Source organism: Schistocerca gregaria, unplaced genomic scaffold (genome assembly GCF_023897955.1).
Source record: "Schistocerca gregaria isolate iqSchGreg1 unplaced genomic scaffold, iqSchGreg1.2 ptg000327l, whole genome shotgun sequence".
Taxonomy (NCBI): Eukaryota; Metazoa; Arthropoda; class Insecta; order Orthoptera; family Acrididae; genus Schistocerca; species Schistocerca gregaria.
This window is the reverse complement of record NW_026061797.1, coordinates 3,797,679-3,816,018: the sequence shown is the minus strand read 5'-3', so window position 1 is coordinate 3,816,018 and position 18,340 is coordinate 3,797,679.

Sequence of the window (18,340 nt, the reverse complement as noted above, 5' to 3'; positions counted from 1 at the left end):
GTGCATGTAAGGTTAATTGATCACTTGCTATCACACAATTTTCTGTCAAATGAACAGTTCGGTTTTAGAAGCCGTCTGACAACTGAAAATGCTGTATTCTGGCGTACAGACGTACTTTTATGCAAAATCGTAAGGTCCTAGCTCTTGTCCAATGCACCAAAGCCGACAAATAAGGGAATAACCGATAACTAAAACTTGAATAGTACTGCTTCTTACTGGCTACTACATCTTCTTAGAAGATATTTCTGTGTTATAATATGATGTTTTCAGTTTTCTCCGCATACCGCAACACGCGACATAATTTTGCAGACGATAAATGTAACCGTTTCAGAGAGAAAAGCGGCCAATGTGAAGATGTGGCAATAAAGTCGATTCGATAGCAAATGACGAAAGCGGGCGGATTTCTGAAGTTTTTACTACGTATGAACAGTTTCCACATTCTCCCGTGCAACGTGGTTTCCAGACGTCGTTTCATGCTGAATCTTTAGGTCGTCGGTCATGTGCAATGTACCAAAGCCGGCAAATAACTGAATAACCGATAACTAAAACTTGACTACTACTGCTTGTTACTGGCCGATAAAATCTTCTTAGAAGCTTCTTCTGTGTTCTACTATGGTGCTTTTAGTGTCTCCGCATACCGCGGCAAGAGACATAACTTTGCAGACGATGAATGTGACCGATTCAGAGAGAAAATCGACCAATATGACGATCTGGCGTTAAGTCGATTCTTATGGCAAATGACGAAAACGGGCGGATTTCTCATGGTGTTACAACATATGAAAGCTTTTCTCATTCTCCCGTACAACGTGGCGTACAGACGTACTTTCATGCAAAATCTTAAGATCTTAGCTCATGTCCAATGTACCAAAGCCGGCAAATAAGTGAATAAACCGATATTTAAACTTGAATAGTACTGCTTCTTATTGGCTATTACATCTTCTTAGAAGCTTTTTCTGTGTTCTAATATGATGTTTTCAGTTTTTTCTGCATACCGCAACACGCGACATACTTTTGCAGCCGCTAAATGTAACCGTTTCAGAGAGAAAAGCGGCCAATATTACGATCTGACATTAAGTCGATTCGATGGAAAATGTCGAAAACGGGCGGATTTCTCATGTTGTTACTACATATGAAGATTTTTTATATTCTCCCGTCCAACGTGGCGTACAGACGTACTCTCATGCATAATCTTAAGGTCCTAGCTCATGTCCAATGCACCAAGGCGGCAAATAAGTGAATAACCGATAACTAAAGCATGTATATTACTGCTTCCTACTTTCGATTATATCTTCTTTGAAGCTTTTTCTGTGTTCTAATATAATGTTTTCAGTTTTTTCCGCATACCCCAACACGCGACATAACTTTACAGACGATAAATGTAACCGTTTCAGAGAGAAAAGTAGCCAATATGACGATCTGACAATAAGTCGATTCAATGGCAAATGTCGAAAACGGGCGGATTTCTCATGTTGTTAGTACATATGAACACTGTTCACATTCTCCCGTGCAACGTGGCGTACATACGTACTTTCATGCAAAATCTTAAGGTCCTAGCTCATGTCCAACCGTGCGACAGCTAAGGTCGCAGGTTCGAATCCTGCCTGGGGCATGGATGTGTGTGATCTCCTTGGGTGAGTTAGGTTTAAGTAGTTCTAAGTTCTAGGGGACTAACGACCTCAGCAGTTGAGTCCCATTGTGCTCAGAGCCATTTGAACTGATGTTTAATGTACCAAAGCCGGCAAATAAGTCAATAGTATAGTTCTGCTTGCTACTTTCGATTACATCTTCTTAGAAGCTTTTTTTGTGTTCTAATATGATGTTTTCAGTTTCTTCCGCATATTGCAATACGCGACATACATTTCCAGACGATAAATGTAACTGTTTCAGAGAGAAAAGCGGCCAATGTGACGATCTGGCATCAAGTCGATTCGATGGCAAATGACGAAAGCGAGCGGATCTCTCAAATTTTTACTACATATGAACAGTTTTCACATTCCCCCGCGCAATGTGATTTCCAGACGTCGTTTCATGCGAAATCTATAGGTCGTCGGTCATGTCCAATATACCAAAATCGGCAAATACGTGAATTACCGATAACTAAATCTAGAATAGTACTGCTTCTTATTGGCGATTACATCTTCTTCGAAGCTTTTTCTGTGTTCTAATATAATGTTTTCAGTTTTTTTCATACCGCAACACGCGACATAATTTTGCAGACGATGGATGTAACCTGTTCTGAGAGAAAAGCGGCCAATGGGACGATCTGGCAATACATTCGACTCTATAGCAAATGACGAAAGCGATCGGGTTTCTCAGGTTTTTACTACATATGAACGCTTTCCACATTCTCCCGTGCAACGTGTCGTACAGACGTACTTTCTTGCAAAATCTTAAGGTCCTAGCTCATGTCCAATGCACAAAAGCCGGAAAATAAGTGAGTAACCGATAACTAGAACTTGACTAGTACTGCTTGTTACTGGCCAATTACATCTTCTTAGAAGCTTCTTCTGTGACTACTATAGTGATTTTAGTATCTGCGCATACCGCGGCAAGCGATATAACTTTGCATACGATGAATGTAACCGTTTCAGAGAGAAAAGCCACCAGTGTGACGATCTGTCATTAAGTCGATTCGACGGCAAATGACGAAAACGGGCGGATTTCTCATGGTGTTACTACATATGAAAACTTTTCTCATTCTCCCGTGCAACGTGGCGTACAGACGTACTTTCATGCAAAATCTTAAGGTCGTAGCTCATGTCCAATGCACCAAAGCCGGCAAATAAGTGAATAAACCGATAACTGAAACTTGAATAGTACTGCTTCTTACTGGCAATTACATCTTCTTTGAAGCTTTTTCTGTATTCTAATATAATGTTTTCAGTTTTTTCCGCATACCGCAAGACGCGACATAATTTTGCATACGATAAATGTAACCGTTTCAGAGAGAAAAGCGGCCAATGTTACGATCTGGCATTAAGTCGATTCGAACGCAAATGACGAAAACGGGCGGATGTCTCATGTTGTTACTATTATGTACAACTTTGTCATTCTCCCGTGCAACGTGGCGTACAGACGTAATTTCATGCAAAATCTTAAGGTTATAGCTCACGTCCAATGCACCAAAGCTTGCAAATAAGTGAATAACCGATAGCAAAAACTTGAAAGTACTGCTTCCTACTTTCGATTACATCTTCTTAGAAGCTTTTTTGTGTTCTGATATGATGTTTTCAGTTTTTTCCACATATTGCAAACACGTGGCACAAATTTCCAGACGATAAATGTAACCGTTTCAGAGAGAAAAGCGGCCAATGGGACGATCTGGCAATACATTCGATTCGTTAGCAAATGACGAAAGCGATGGATTTCTCAGGTTTTTACTACATATGAACACTTTCCACATTCTCCCGTGCAACGTGGCGTACAGACGTACTTTCATGCAAAATCCTAAGGTCCTAGCTCATGTCCAATGCAATAAAGCCGCAAATAAGTGAATAACCGATCGCTTAAACTTGAATAGTACTGCTTCCTACTTTCGATTACATCTTCTTAGAAGCTTTTTTTGTGTTCTAATAAGATGTTTTCAGTTTTTTCCGCATATTGCAATACGCGACATACATTTCCAGACGATAAATGTAACTGTTTCAGAGAGAAAAGCAGCCAATGTGAAGATGTTGCAATAAAATAGATTCGGTAGCAAATGAAGAAAGCGGGCGGTTTTCTCCAGTTTTTACTACATATGAACAGTTTCCACATTCCCCCGTGCAATGTGGTTTCCAGACGTCGTTTCATGCAAAATCTTTACGTCGTCGGTCATGTCCAATGTACCAAAGGCGGCAAATAAGTGAATAACCGATAACTAAAACTTGAATAGTACTGCTTCTTATTGGCGATTACATCTTCTTAGAAGCTTTTTCTGTGTTCTAATATGATGTTTTCAGTTCTTTTCCGCATATTGCAACACACGACATAAATTTCCAGACGGTAAATGTAACCTTTTCAGTGAGAAAAGCGGCCAATATGACGCTCTATCATTAATTCGAGTCGATGGCAAATGTCGAAAACGGGCGGATTTTTCATGTGGTTACTACATGTGAACACTTTTCACATCCTCCTGTGCATCGTGGTTTCCAGACGTCGTTTCATGCAAAATCATTAGGTCGTCGGTCATGTCCAATGTACCAAGGCCGGCAAATATGTGAATAACTGATAACTAACACTTGAATAACACTGCTTGTTACTGGCCGATTACATTTTCTTAGAAGCATCCTCTGTGTTCTACTATTTTGCCTTTAGTGTCTGCGCATACCGCGGCAATCGACGTAACTTTGCAGACTATGAATGTAACAGTTTCAAAGAGAAAAGCGGCCAATGTGACGATCTGGCATTAAGTCGATTCGAAGGATAATGTCGAAAACGGTCGGATTTCTCATGTTGTTACTACATATGAACATCTTTTACATTCACCCGTGCAACGTGGCGTACAGACGTACTCTCATGCAAAATCTTAAGGTCCTTGCTCATGTCCAATGCACCAAGGCGGAAAATAAGTGAATAACCGATAACTAAAGCTTGTATATTACTGCTTCCTACTTTCGATTACATCTTCTTAGAAGCTTTTTCTGTGTTCTAATATAATGTTTTCAGTTTTTTCGGCATATTGCAATAAGCGACATAAATTTCCAGGCGATAAATGTAACTGTTTCAGAGAGAAAAGCGGCCAATGTGAAGATCTGGTAATACTTTCGATTCGATAGCAAACGACGAAAGCGATTGAATTCCTCAGGTTATTACTACGTATGAACACTTTCCACATTCTCCCGTGCAACGTGGCGTACAGACGTACTTTCATGCAAAATCTTAAGGTCCTAGTTCATGTCCAACCGTGCGACTGCTAAGGTCGCAGGTTCGAATCCTGCCTGGGGCATGGATGAGTGTGATCTCCTTAGGTGCGTTAGGTTTAAGTAGTTCTAAGTTGTAGGGGACTAATGATCTCAGCAGTTGAGTCCCATTGTGCTCAGAGCCATTTAAACTGATGTCCAATGCACCAAAGCCGGCAAATTAGTAAATAACCGATAGCTAAAACGTGAATAGTACTGCTTCCTACATTCGATTATATCTTCTTAGAAGCTTTTTTCGTGATCTAATATGATTTTTTCAGTTTTTTCCTCATATTGCAATACGCGACATACATTTCCAGACGATAAATGTAATTGTGTCAGAGAGAAAAGCTGCCAATGTGAAGATGTGGCAATATAATAGATTCGGTAGCAAATGACGAAAGCTGGCGGTTTTCTGTAGTTTTTACTACATATGAACAGTTTCCACATTCCCCCGTGCAAAGTGGTTTCCAGACGTCGTTTCATGCAAAACTTTAGGTCGTCGGTCATGTCCAATGTACCAAAGGCGGAAAATAAGTGAATAACCGATAGCTAAAACTTGAATAGTACTGCTTCTTACTTGCGATTACATCTTCTTAGAAGCTTTTACTGTGTTCTAATATGATGTTTTCAGTTTTTTCCTCATACCGGAAAACACGTCAAAATTTTGCAGATGATAAATGTAACCGTTTCAGAAACAAAAGCGGCCAATGTGAAGATGTTGCAATAAAATAGATTCAGTTGCAAATGACGAACGCAGGCATTTTTCTCTAGTTTTTACTACATATGAACAGTTTCCACATTCCCCCGTGCAATGTGGTTTCCAGACGTCGTTTCATGCAAAATCTTTAGGTCTTCGGTCATGTCCAATGTACCAAAGGTGGCAAATATGTGAATAACCGACAACTAAATCTTGAATAGTGCTGCTTCTTATTGGCGATTACATCTTCGTAGAATGTGCTTCTGTATTATACTATGTTGCTTTTGTGTCTCCACATACTGCGGCAAGCGACATATCTTTGCAGACGATGAATGTCTTTACTACATATGAAAACTTTTCACATTTTCATATGCAACGCGTCTGCTAGACCTCCCCTCATGCAAAATCTTAAGGTACTAACTCATGTACAACGCACCAAAGTCGGCTAAATATTCAATTTTCGGTAATTAAAACTTGAATTGTATTGCTTCTTGCCGGCTACTACATCAACTTAGAAGCTTCTTCTGTGTTCTACTATGGTGCTTTTAGTGTCTCCGCATACCTCAGAACGCAACATAGCTTTGCACACAATAAATGTAACCGTTTCAGAGAGAAGAGCAGCCAATGTGACGATCTGGCATAAAGAAGATTCGATAGCAAATGACGAAAACGAACGAATTTCTCTGGTTTTTACTACATATGAACACTCTTCACAATCTCCCATGCAACGTGGCTGCTAGTCCTCCCTTCATGCAAAATCTTAATGTCAAAGCTCATGTCCAAGGCACCAAAACCGGCTAAAAAATCCAAAATCGATAACTAAAACTTAAATTGTACTGCTTCTTACTGTCTATTACATAAACTTAGAAGTTTCTTCTGTGTTCCACTACTGTGCTTTCAGTGTATCCGCATATCGCAGCACGCGACATAGCTTTGCACACGATACATGTAACCGTTTCAGAGAGAAGTGTGGCCAAAGTAAGGATCTGACATTAAGTCGATTCAATAGCAAATGACGAAAACGGGCGGATTTCTCAGGTTTTTACTACATATGAACACTCTTCACATTGTCCCGTGCAACGTGGCTGCTAGTCCTCCATTCATGAAAAATCTTAATGTCAAAGCTCATGTCCAAGGCACCAAAGCCGGCTAAAAAGTCAAAAATCGATAACTAAACTTGAGTTGTACTGCTTCTTACTTGCTATTACATCAACTTATAATCTTATTCTGTGTTCTACTATGGTGCTTTTAGTGTCTCCGCATATCGCAGCACGCAACATAGCTTTGCACACGATAAATGTAACCGTTTCAGAGAGAATAGCGGCCAATGAGACCATCTGACATTAACTTGATTCGATAGCAAATGACGAAACGGGCAGATTTATTAGGTTGTTTCTACATATGAACACTTTTCACATTCCCACGCGCAACGTGGCTGCTAGTCCTCCCTTCATGCAACATCTTAAGGTACTAACTCATGTCCAAGTCACCAAACCAGGCTAGTGAGTCAATAATCGGTAACTAAAACTAGAATTGTAGAACTCCTTACTACCCGATTATATCAACTTAGAAACTTTTTCTGTGTACGACCATGATTCATTTAGTGTCTCCGCATACTTCAAAACGCTACATAGTTTGGAAGACGATAAATGAAACCGTTTCAGAGATATGAGCCTCCAATGATTCGATCGTTCATTAAGTCGATTCGATAGCAAATGAAGAAAACGGGAGGATTTCTGAGGGTTTTACAACATATGAACACATTTCACATTCACCCGTGCAACGCGGATGCTAGTCCTCCCTTCATGCAAAATCTTAAGGTCCTAGCTCATTTCCAAGGCACCGAAGAAGGGAAAAACGTCAGTAATCGATAACTAAAACTTGTATTTTACTGCTTCTTACTGGCTATTACATCAACTTAGAAGTTTCTTCTGTGTTCTACTATGGTGCTTTCATTGTCTCCGCATTCCGCATTTCCGAGAGAAGAGCGGCCACTGTGACGATGTGACATTAAGTCGTTTGGAAAGCTAATGACGAAAACTGGCAAATTTTTCAGGTTTTTACTACATATGAACACCTTTCACATTCTCCCTTGCAACGTGGCTGCAATTCCTCCATTCATACAAAATTTTAAGGTCCTAGCTAATGTCCAAGGCACCAAAGCCGGCTAAAAAGTCAAAAATCAATAACTAAAACTTGAATTGTAAAGCTTCTTACTGGCTATTACATCACCTTAGAAGCTTCTTCTGTGTTCTACTATGGGGCTTTTAGTGTCTCCGCATTCCGCAGCACGCGACATAGCTTTGCACACGATAAATGTAACCGTTTCATGGAGAAGAGGAGCCAATGTGACGATCTGACATTAAGACGATTCGATAGCAAGTGAAGAAAACGAGCGGATTTCTTAGGTTTTTACTACATATGAACAATTTTCACATTCTCCCGTGCAACGTTGCTGCTGGTCCTCCCTTCATGCATAATATTAAGGCCCTAGCTCATGTCCAAGGCACCAAAGCCGCCTTAAAAGTAAAAAATCGTTAACTAAAACTTGAATTGTACTGCTTCATATTGGCTATTACATCAACGTAGAAGCTTCTTCTGCGGTCTACTATGGTGCTTTTAGTGTCTCCGCATACCTCAGAACGCAACATAGCTTTGCACACAATAAATGTAACCGTTTCAGAGAGAAGAGCAGCCAAAGTGACGATCTGGCATAAAGTAGATTCGATAGCAAATGACGAAAACAAACGAATTTCTCTGGTTTTTACTACATATGAACACTCTTCACATTCTCCCATGCAACGTGGCTGCTAGTCTTCCCTTCATGCAAAATCTTAAAGTTCTAGCTCATGTCTAAGGCACCAAAGCCGGCTAAAATATCACAAGTCGATAACTGATTTTGAGTCGTACTGCTTCTTACTGGTTATTAATTCAACTTAAAAGCTTCTTCTGTGTTCTACTATGGTACTTTTAGTGTCTCCGCATTCCGCAGCACGCGACATAGTTTTGCACACGATAAATGTAACCGTTTCATACAGAAGAGCGGCAAATGTGACTATCTGACACTAAGTAGATTCGATAGCAAATGACGAAAACGGGCGGATCTCTTACGTTTTTACTACATATGAATTCTTTTCACATTCTCCCGTACAACGGGCTGCTAGTCCTCCCTTCATGCAACATCTTAAGGTTCTTGCTCATGTCCAAGGCACCAAAACCGGCTAAAAAATCCAAAATCGATAACTAAAACTTAAATTGTACTGCTTCTTACTGTCTATTACATAAACTTAGAAGTTTCTTCTGTGTTCCACTACTGTGCTTTCAGTGTATCCGCATATCGCAGCACGCGACATAGCTTTGCACACGATACATGTAACCGTTTCAGAGAGAAGTGTGGCCAAAGTAAGGATCTGACATTAAGTCGATTCAATAGCAAATGACGAAAACGGGCGGATTTCTCAGGTTTTTACTACATATGAACACTCTTCACATTGTCCCGTGCAACGTGGCTGCTAGTCCTCCATTCATGAAAAATCTTAATGTCCAAGCTCATGTCCAAGGCACCAAAGCCGGCTAAAAAGTCAAAAATCGATAACTAAACTTGAGTTGTACTGCTTCTTACTTGCTATTACATCAACTTATAATCTTATTCTGTGTTCTACTATGGTGCTTTTAGTGTCTCCGCATATCGCAGCACGCAACATAGCTTTGCACACGATAAATGTAATCGTTTCAGAGAGAATAGCGGCCAATGTGACCATCTGACATTAACTCGATTCGATAGCAAATGACGAAACGGGCAGATTTATTAGGTTGTTTCTACATATGAACACTTTTCACATTCCCACGCGCAACGTGGCTGCTAGTCCTCCCTTCATGCAACATCTTAAGGTACTAACTCATGTCCAAGTCACCAAACCAGGCTAGTGAGTCAATAATCGGTAACTAAAACTAGAATTGTAGTACTCCTTACTACCCGATTATATCAACTTAGAAACTTTTTCTGTGTACGACCATGATTCATTTAGTGTCTCCGCATACTTCAAAACGCTACATAGTTTGGAAGACGATAAATGAAACCGTTTCAGAGATATGAGCCTCCAATGATTCGATCGTTCATTAAGTCGATTCGATAGCAAATGAAGAAAACGGGAGGATTTCTGAGGGTTTTACAACATATGAACACATTTCACATTCACCCGTGCAACGCGGATGCTAGTCCTCCCTTCATGCAAAATCTTAAGGTCCTAGCTCATTTCCAAGGCACCGAAGAAGGGAAAAAAGTCAGTAATCGATAACTAAAACTTGTATTTTACTGCTTCTTACTGGCTATTACATCAACTTAGAAGTTTCTTCTGTGTTCTACTATGGTGCTTTCATTGTCTCCGCATTCCGCATTTCCGAGAGAAGAGCGGCCACTGTGACGATGTGACATTAAGTCGTTTGGAAAGCTAATGACGAAAACTGGCAAATTTTTTAGGTTTTTACTACATATGAACACCTTTCACATTCTCCCTTGCAACGTGGCTGCTATTCCTCCATTCATACAAAATTTTAAGGTCCTAGCTAATGTCCAAGGCACCAAAGCCGGCTAAAAAGTCAAAAATCAATAACTAAAACTTGAATTGTAAAGCTTCTTACTGGCTATTACATCACCTTAGAAGATTCTTCTGTGTTCTACTATGGGGCTTTTAGTGTCTCCGCATTCCGCAGCACGCGACATTGCTTTGCACACGATAAATGTAACCGTTTCGTGGAGAAGAGGAGCCAATGTGACGATCTGACATTAAGACGATTCGATAGCAAGTGAAGAAAACGGGCGGATTTCTTAGGTTTTTACTACATATGAACAATTTTCACATTCTCCCGTGCAACGTTGCTGCTGGTCCTCCCTTCATGCATAATATTAAGGCCCTAGCTCATGTCCAAGGCACCAAAGCCGCCTTAAAAGTAAAAAATCGTTAATTAAAACTTGAATTGTACTGCTTCATATTGGCTATTACATCAACGTAGAAGCTTCTTCTGCGGTCTACTATGGTGCTTTTAGTGTCTCCGCATTCCGCAGCACGCGACATAGCTTTTCACACGTTAAATGTAACCGTTTTAGAGAGAATAGCGGCCAATGTGACCATCTGCCATTAAGTCGATTCGATAGCAAATGACGAAAACGGGCGGATTTCACAAGTTTTCACTACATATTAACACTTTTCACATTCTCCCATGCAACGCGGCTGCTAGACCTCCCTTCATGAAAAATCGTAAGGTCCTATCTCATGTCCAAGGCACCAAAGCCGGCTAAAAAGTCAAAAATCGTTCACTAAAACTTGAATTGTACTGATTCTTATTGGCTATTACATCAACTTAGAAGCTTCTTCTGTGGTCTAGTATGGTGCTTTTAGCGTCTCCGCATTCCGTAGCACGCGACATAGCTTTGCACACGTTAAATGTAACCGTTTCAGAGATAAGAGCGGCCAACGTGGCCATCTGACATTAAGTCGATTCGATAGGAAATGACGAAAACAGGCAGTTTTATTAGGTTGTTACTACATATGAACACTTTTCACATTTTCCCGTGCAACGTGGCAGCTAGGTGTCCCTTCATGCAAAATCTTAAGGTCCTAGCTCATGTCCAAGGCACCAAAGCCAGCTCAAAAGTCAAAAATCGATAACTAAACTTGAATTGTACTGCTTCTTACTGGCATTTACATCAAATTAGAAACTTCATCTGTGTTCTTTTATGGGGATTTTAGTGTCTCCGCAACCGCAGTAGGCGACATAGCTTTGCACATGATTAATGTCACTGTTTCCCAGGGAAGAGCGGCCAATGTGACGACCTGACATTAAGTCAATTCAATAGCAAATGACGAAAACGGACGAATTTCTCAGGTTTTTACTACATATGAACACTTTTCAGATTCTCCCGTGCAACGTGGCTGCTAGTCCTCCCTTCATGCAAAATCGTAAGGACCTAGCTCACGTCCAAGGCACCAAAGCCTGCTTAAAAGTCAAAAATCGATAAATAAAACTTGAATTGTACCGTTTCTTACTGGTTATTACATCAACTTAGGAGCTCCTTCTGTGTTCTACTATGGTGCTTTTAGTGTCTCCGAATTCCGCATCACGCCACATAGTTTTGCACACGATAAATGTAACCGTATCAGAGAGAAGAGCATCCAATGTGACCATCTGACATTAACATCTGACATGAACACTCTCCACATTCTCCCGTGCAACGTGGCTGCTAGTCCTCCCTTCATGCAAAATCTTAACGTCCTAGCTAATGTCCAAGGCACCAAAGCTGGCTAAAAAGTCAAAAATCGTTAACTAAAACTTGAAATGTACTGCTTCTTATTGGCTATTACATCAACATAGAAGCTTCTTCTGTGGTCTACTATGGTGCTTTTAGTGTCTCCGCTTTCCACAGCAAGCGACATAGCTTTGCACACGTTAAATGTAACCGTTTCAGAGAAAAGAGCGGCCAATGTGACCATCTGACATTAAGTCGATTCAATAGCAAATGACGAAAACGGGCGGATTTATTAGGTTGTTATTACATATGTAAACTTTTCACATTCACCCGTGCAACGTAGCTGCTAGTCCTCCGTTCGTAGAAATTCTAAAGGTCCTAGCTCATGTCCAAGTAACCAAAGCCGGCTAAAAATTCAATAATCGATAGCTAAAACTATTATTTTACTGCTTCTTACTGCCTATTACATCAACTTAGAAGCTTCTTCTGTGTTCTACTATGGTGCTTTTAGATTCTCCGCATTCCGCAGCACGCGACATAGCTTTGCACACGATAAATGTAACCGTCTCAGAGAGAAGAGCGGTTAACGTGACGATATGATATTGAGTCGATTTGATAGCAGATAACGAAAACAGGCGGATGTCTTAGGTTTTTACTACATATGAACGCTTTTTACATTCTCCCGTGCAACGTGGCAGCTAGGCGTCCCTTCATGCAAAATCTTAGGGTCCTAGCTCATGTCCAAGGCACCAAAGCCGGCTAAAAAGTCAAAAATCGTTAACTAAAACTTATTATTGTAATGCTTCTTATTGGCTATTACATAAACTTAGAAGCTTCTTCTGTGTTCTACTATGGTTCTTGTAGTGTCTCCGCATTCCGCAGCACGCGACATAGCTTTTCAGTCGTTAAATTTAACCGTTTCAGAGAGAAGAGTGGCCAGTGTGACGATCTGACATTAAGTCGATTCGATAGCAAATGACGAAAACGAGCGGATTTCTTAGGTTTTTACTACATGCGATCTCTTTTCACATTCTCCAGTGCAACGTGGCTGTTAGTCCTCCCTTCTTGCGAAATATTAAGATCCTACCTCAAACCCAGGGCACCAAAGCCGGCTAAAAATTCAAAAATCGATAGCTAAATTTGAGTTCTTCTGCTTCTTACTGGCTATTACATCAACTTAGAAACTTTTTCTGTGTTTTACTATGGTGCTTTTAGTGTCTCCGCATATCGCAGCACGCAACATAGCTTTGCACACGATAAATGTAACCGTTTCAGAGAGAAGAGCGGCCAATGTGACGATCTGATATAAAGTCGAATCGATGGCAAATGACGAAAACAAGCGGATTACTTAGTTTTTTACTACATTCCATCACTTTTCACATTCTCCCGTGCAACGTGGCTGCTAGTCCTCCCTTTATAGACATTCTTAAGGTCCTAGCTCATGTTCAAGGCACCAAAGCCGGCTAAAAAGTTAATAATCGATAACTAAAACGATTATTTTACGGCTTCTTACTGGCTATTACGTCAACTTGGAAGCTTCTTCTGTGTTCTACTATGGTGCTTGTAGTGTCTCCGCATATCGCAGCACGCGACGTAGCTTTGCACACGATAAATGTAACCGTTTCATATAGAACAGCCTCCAATGTGACCATCTGACATTAAGTCGATTCGATAGCAAGTGACGAAAACGGACGAATTTCTCAGGTTTTTACTACATATGAACACTTTTCACATTCTCCCGTGCGAGATGGCTGCTAGTCCTCCCTTCATGCAAAATCGTAAGGTCCTAGCTCATGTCCAAGGCACCAAATCCGGCTGTAAAGTCAACAATCGATAATTAAAACTTGTATTGTACTGCTTCTTACTGGTTATTACATCAACTTATTAGCTCCTTCTGTGTTCTACTATTGTGCTTTAATGTCTCCGAGTTTCGCAGCACGCAACAAAGCTTTGCGCACGATAAATGTAACCGTTTCAGAGAGAAGAGCGCCCAATGTGACGATCTGATATAAAATCGAATCGATAGTAAACGACGAAAACGGGCGGATGTCTTAGGTTTTTACTACATATGAACACTTTACACATTCTCCCGTGCAACGTGGCTGCTAGTCCTCCCATAATACAAATTCTTAATTTCCTAGCTCATGTCCAAGGCACCAAAGACGACTAAAAAGTCAATAATCGATAGCTGAAACAATTATTTTACGGCTTCTTACTGTCTATTACGTCCACTTAGAAGCCTGTTCTGTGTTCTACTATGGTGCTTGTAGTGTCTCCGCATTCCGCAGCACGCGACATAGCTTAGAACACGATAAATGTAACCGTTTCAGAGAGAAGAGCGACCAGTGTGACGATCTGACATTAAGTCGATTCGATAGCAAATGACGACAACGGGCGGATTCCTTAGGTTTTTACTACATATGAACACTTTTCACATTCTCCCGTGCAACGTGGCTGCTAGTCCTCCCTTCATGCAAAATCGTAAGGTCCTAGCTCATTTCCAAGGCACCAAAGCTGTCTAAAATGTCAAAAATCGATAACTAAACTTGAATTGTACTGCTTCTTACTGGCTATTACATCAACTTAGAAGTTTCATTTGTGTTCTACTGCGGCGCTTTTAGTGTCTCCGCATATCGCAGCACGCGACATAGCTTTGCACACGATAAATGTAACCATTTCAGAGAGAAGAGCAGCCAATGTGACGATTTGTTATTAAGTCAATTCGACAGCAAATGACGAAAACTTTCGGATTTCTTAGATTTTTACTACATTTGAACACATATCATATTCTCCCATGCAAGGTGGCTTCTAGTCCTCCCTTCATACAAATTCTTAAGGTCCTAGCTCATGTCCAAGGCACCAAAGCCGGCTAAAAAGTCAATAATCGATAGCTAAAACTCATATTTTACGTCTTCTTACTGGCTATTACGTCAACTTAGAAGCTTCTTCTGTGTTCTACTATGGTACGTTTAGTGTCTGCGCATTCCGCAGCACGCCACATAGTTTTGCACACGATAAATCTTAAGCTCCTAGCTCATGTCCAAGGCACCAAAGCCGGATAAAAAGTCAAAGATTGATAACTAAAACTTGAATTATACTGCTTCTTACTGGTTATTACGTCAACTTAGAAGCTCCTTCTGTGTTCTACTATGGTGCTTTTAGTGTCTCCGAATTTTGCAGCACTCAATATAGCTTTGCACACGATAAAAGTAACCGTTTCAGAGAGAAAAGCGGCCAATGTGACGATCTGATATAAAGTCGAATCGATAGCAAACGACGAAAACGGGCGGATTTCTTAGGTTTTTACTACATATGAACACTTTGCACATACTTTCGTGCAACGTGGCTGCTAATCTTCCCTTCATGCAAAATCGTAAGGTCCTAGCTGATGCACAAGGCACCAAAGCCGCCTAAAAATTTAAAAATCTATCACTAAAGCTTCAATTGTACTCCTCCTTACTGGCTATTACACCAACTTAGAAGGGTCTTCTGTGTTCTACTATGGGGCCTTAGGTGTCTCCGCATTCCTCAGCACGCGACATAGCTTTGAACACGATAAATGTAACCGCTTCAGAGAGAAGAGCGGCCAATGTGACGGCTGACATTAAGTCGATTCGATAGCAAATGACGAAAACGGACGAATTTTTCAGGTTTTCACATTCTCCCGTGCAACATGGCTGCTAGTCCTCGCATCATGCAAAATCTTAAGATCCTAGCTCATGTCCAAGGCACCAAAGCCAGCTAAAAAATCAATAATCGATAGCTAAAACTTTTATTTTACGTCTTCTTACTGGCTATTACGTCAACTTAGAAGCATCTTCTCTGTTCTACTATGGTGCTTTTAGTGTCTCCGAATTCCGCAGCATGCGACATAGTATTGCACACGATAAATGTAACTGTTTCAGAGAGAAGAGCGGCCAATGTGACGATCTGACATTAAGTCGATTAGATAGTAAATGACGAAAACGGGCGGATTTCTATGTTTTTACTACATATGTACACTTTTCACATTCTCCCGTGTAACGTAGCTAATAGTCCTCCCTTCATGCAAAATCTTAAGTTCCTAGCTCATGTCCAAGGCACCAAAGCCGACTAAACAGTTAGTAATCGATAGCTAAAACTATTATTTTGCGGCTTCTTACTGGCTATTACGTCAACTTGGAAGCTTCTTCTCTGTTCTACTATGGTGCTTGTAGTGTCTCCGCATATCGCAGCACGCGACATAGCTTTGCACACGATAAATGTAACCATTTCAGAGAGAAGAGCATCCAATGTGACGATCTGACATTACGTCGATACGATAGCAAAAGACGAAAACGAGTGGATTTCTTAGGTTTTTACTACATATGAACAATTTTCACATTCTCCCGTGCAACGTGGCTGCTAGTCCTCCCTTCATGCAAAATCGTAAGGTCCTTACTCATGGCCAAGACACCAAAGCCGGCTAAAAAGTCAAAAATCGATAACTAAACTTGAATTGTACTGCTTCTTACTCGCTGTTACATCAACTTAGAGGCTTCTTCTGTGTTCTGCTATGGTGCTTTTAGTGTCTCCGCATATCGCAGCACGCAACATAGCTTAGTACACGATAAATGTAACCGTTTCAGAGAAAAGAGCGGCCAATGTGACGATCTGACATTAAGACAAATCGACAGCAAATGACGAAGACGGGGGGATTTCTTAAGTTTTTTCTACATATGAACACTTTTCACATTCTCACGTGCAACGTGGCTGCTAGTCCTCCTTTTATACAAATTCTTAAGGTCCTAGCTCATGCCCAAGGCACCAAAGCCGGCTAAAAAGTTAATAATCGATAGCTAAAACTACATTCCTGGAAATGGATAAAAGAACACATTGACACCGGTGTGTCAGACCCACCATACGTGCTCCTGACATTGCGAGACGGCTGTACAAGCAATGATCACACGCACGGCACAGCGGACACACCAGGAATTGCGGTGTTGGCCGTCGAATGGCGCTAGCTGCGCAGCATTTGTGCACCGCCGCCGTCAGTGTCAGCCAATTTGCCGTGGCATACGGAGCTCCATCGCAGTCTTTAACACTGGTAGCATGCCGCGACAGCGTGGACGTGAACCGTATGTGCAGTTGACGGACTTTGAGCGAGGGCGTATAGTGGGCATGAGGGAGGCCGGGTGGCCGTACCGCCGAATTGCTCAACACGTGGGGCGTGAGGTCTCCACAGTACATCGATGTTGTCGCCAGTGGTCGGCGGAAGGTGCACGTGCCCGTCGACCTGGGACCGGACCGCAGCGACGCACGGATGCACGCCAAGACCGTAGGATCCTACGCAGTGCCGTAGGGGACCGCACCGCCACTTCCCAGCAAATTAGGGACACTGTTGCTCCTGGGGTATCGGCGAGCACCATTCGCAACCGTCTCCATGAAGCTGGGCTACGGTCCCGCACACCGTTAGGCCGTCTTCCGGTCACGCCCCAACATCGTGCAGCCCGCCTCCAGTGGTGTCGCGACAGGCGTGAATAGAGGGACGAATGGAGACGTGTCGTCTTCAGCGATGAGAGTCGCTTCTGCCTTGGTGCCAATGATGGTCGTATACGTGTTTGGCGCCGTGCAGGTGAGCGCCACAATCAGGACTGCATATGACCGAGGCACACAGGGCCAACACCCGGCAACATGGTGTGGGGAGCGATCTCCTACACTGGCCGTACACCTCTGTGATCGTCGAGGGGACACTGAATAGTGCACGCTACATCCAAACCGTCATCGAACCCATCGTTCTACCACTCCTAGACCGGCAAGGGAACTAGCTGTTCCAACAGGACAATGCACGTCCGCATGAATCCCGTACCACCCTACGTGCTCTAGAAGGTGTAAGTCAACTACCCTGGCCAGCAAGATCTCCGGATCTGTCCCCCATTGAGCATGTTTGAGACTGGATGAAGCGTCGTCTCACGCGGTCTGCACGTCCAGCACGAACGCTGGTCCAACTGAGGCGCCAGGTGGAAATGGCATGGCAAGCCGTTCCACAGGACTACATCCAGCATCTCTACGATCGTCTCCATGGGAGAATAGAAGCCTGCATTGCTGCGAAAGGTGGATATACAATGTACTAGTGCCGATATTGTGCATGATCTGTTGCCTGTGTCTATGTGCCTGTGGTTCTGTCAGTGTGATCATGTGATGTACCTGACCCCCAGTAATGTGTCAATAAAGTTTCCCCTTCCTGGGACAATGAATTCACGGTGTTCTTATTTCAATTTCCAGGAGTGTATTATTTTACCGCTTCTTACTGGCTATTACTACAACTTAGAAGCTTCTTCTTTGTTCTACTAAGGTGCTTGTAGTGTTTCCGCATATCGCAGCACGCGACATAGCTTTGCACACGATAAATGTAACCGTTTCAGAGAGAAGAGAATCCAATGTGACGATCTGACATTAAGTCGATTCGATAGCAACTGACGAAAACGGGCGGATTTCTTATGTTTTTACTACATTTGAACACATTTCACCTTCTCCCGAGCAACGTGGCTGCTA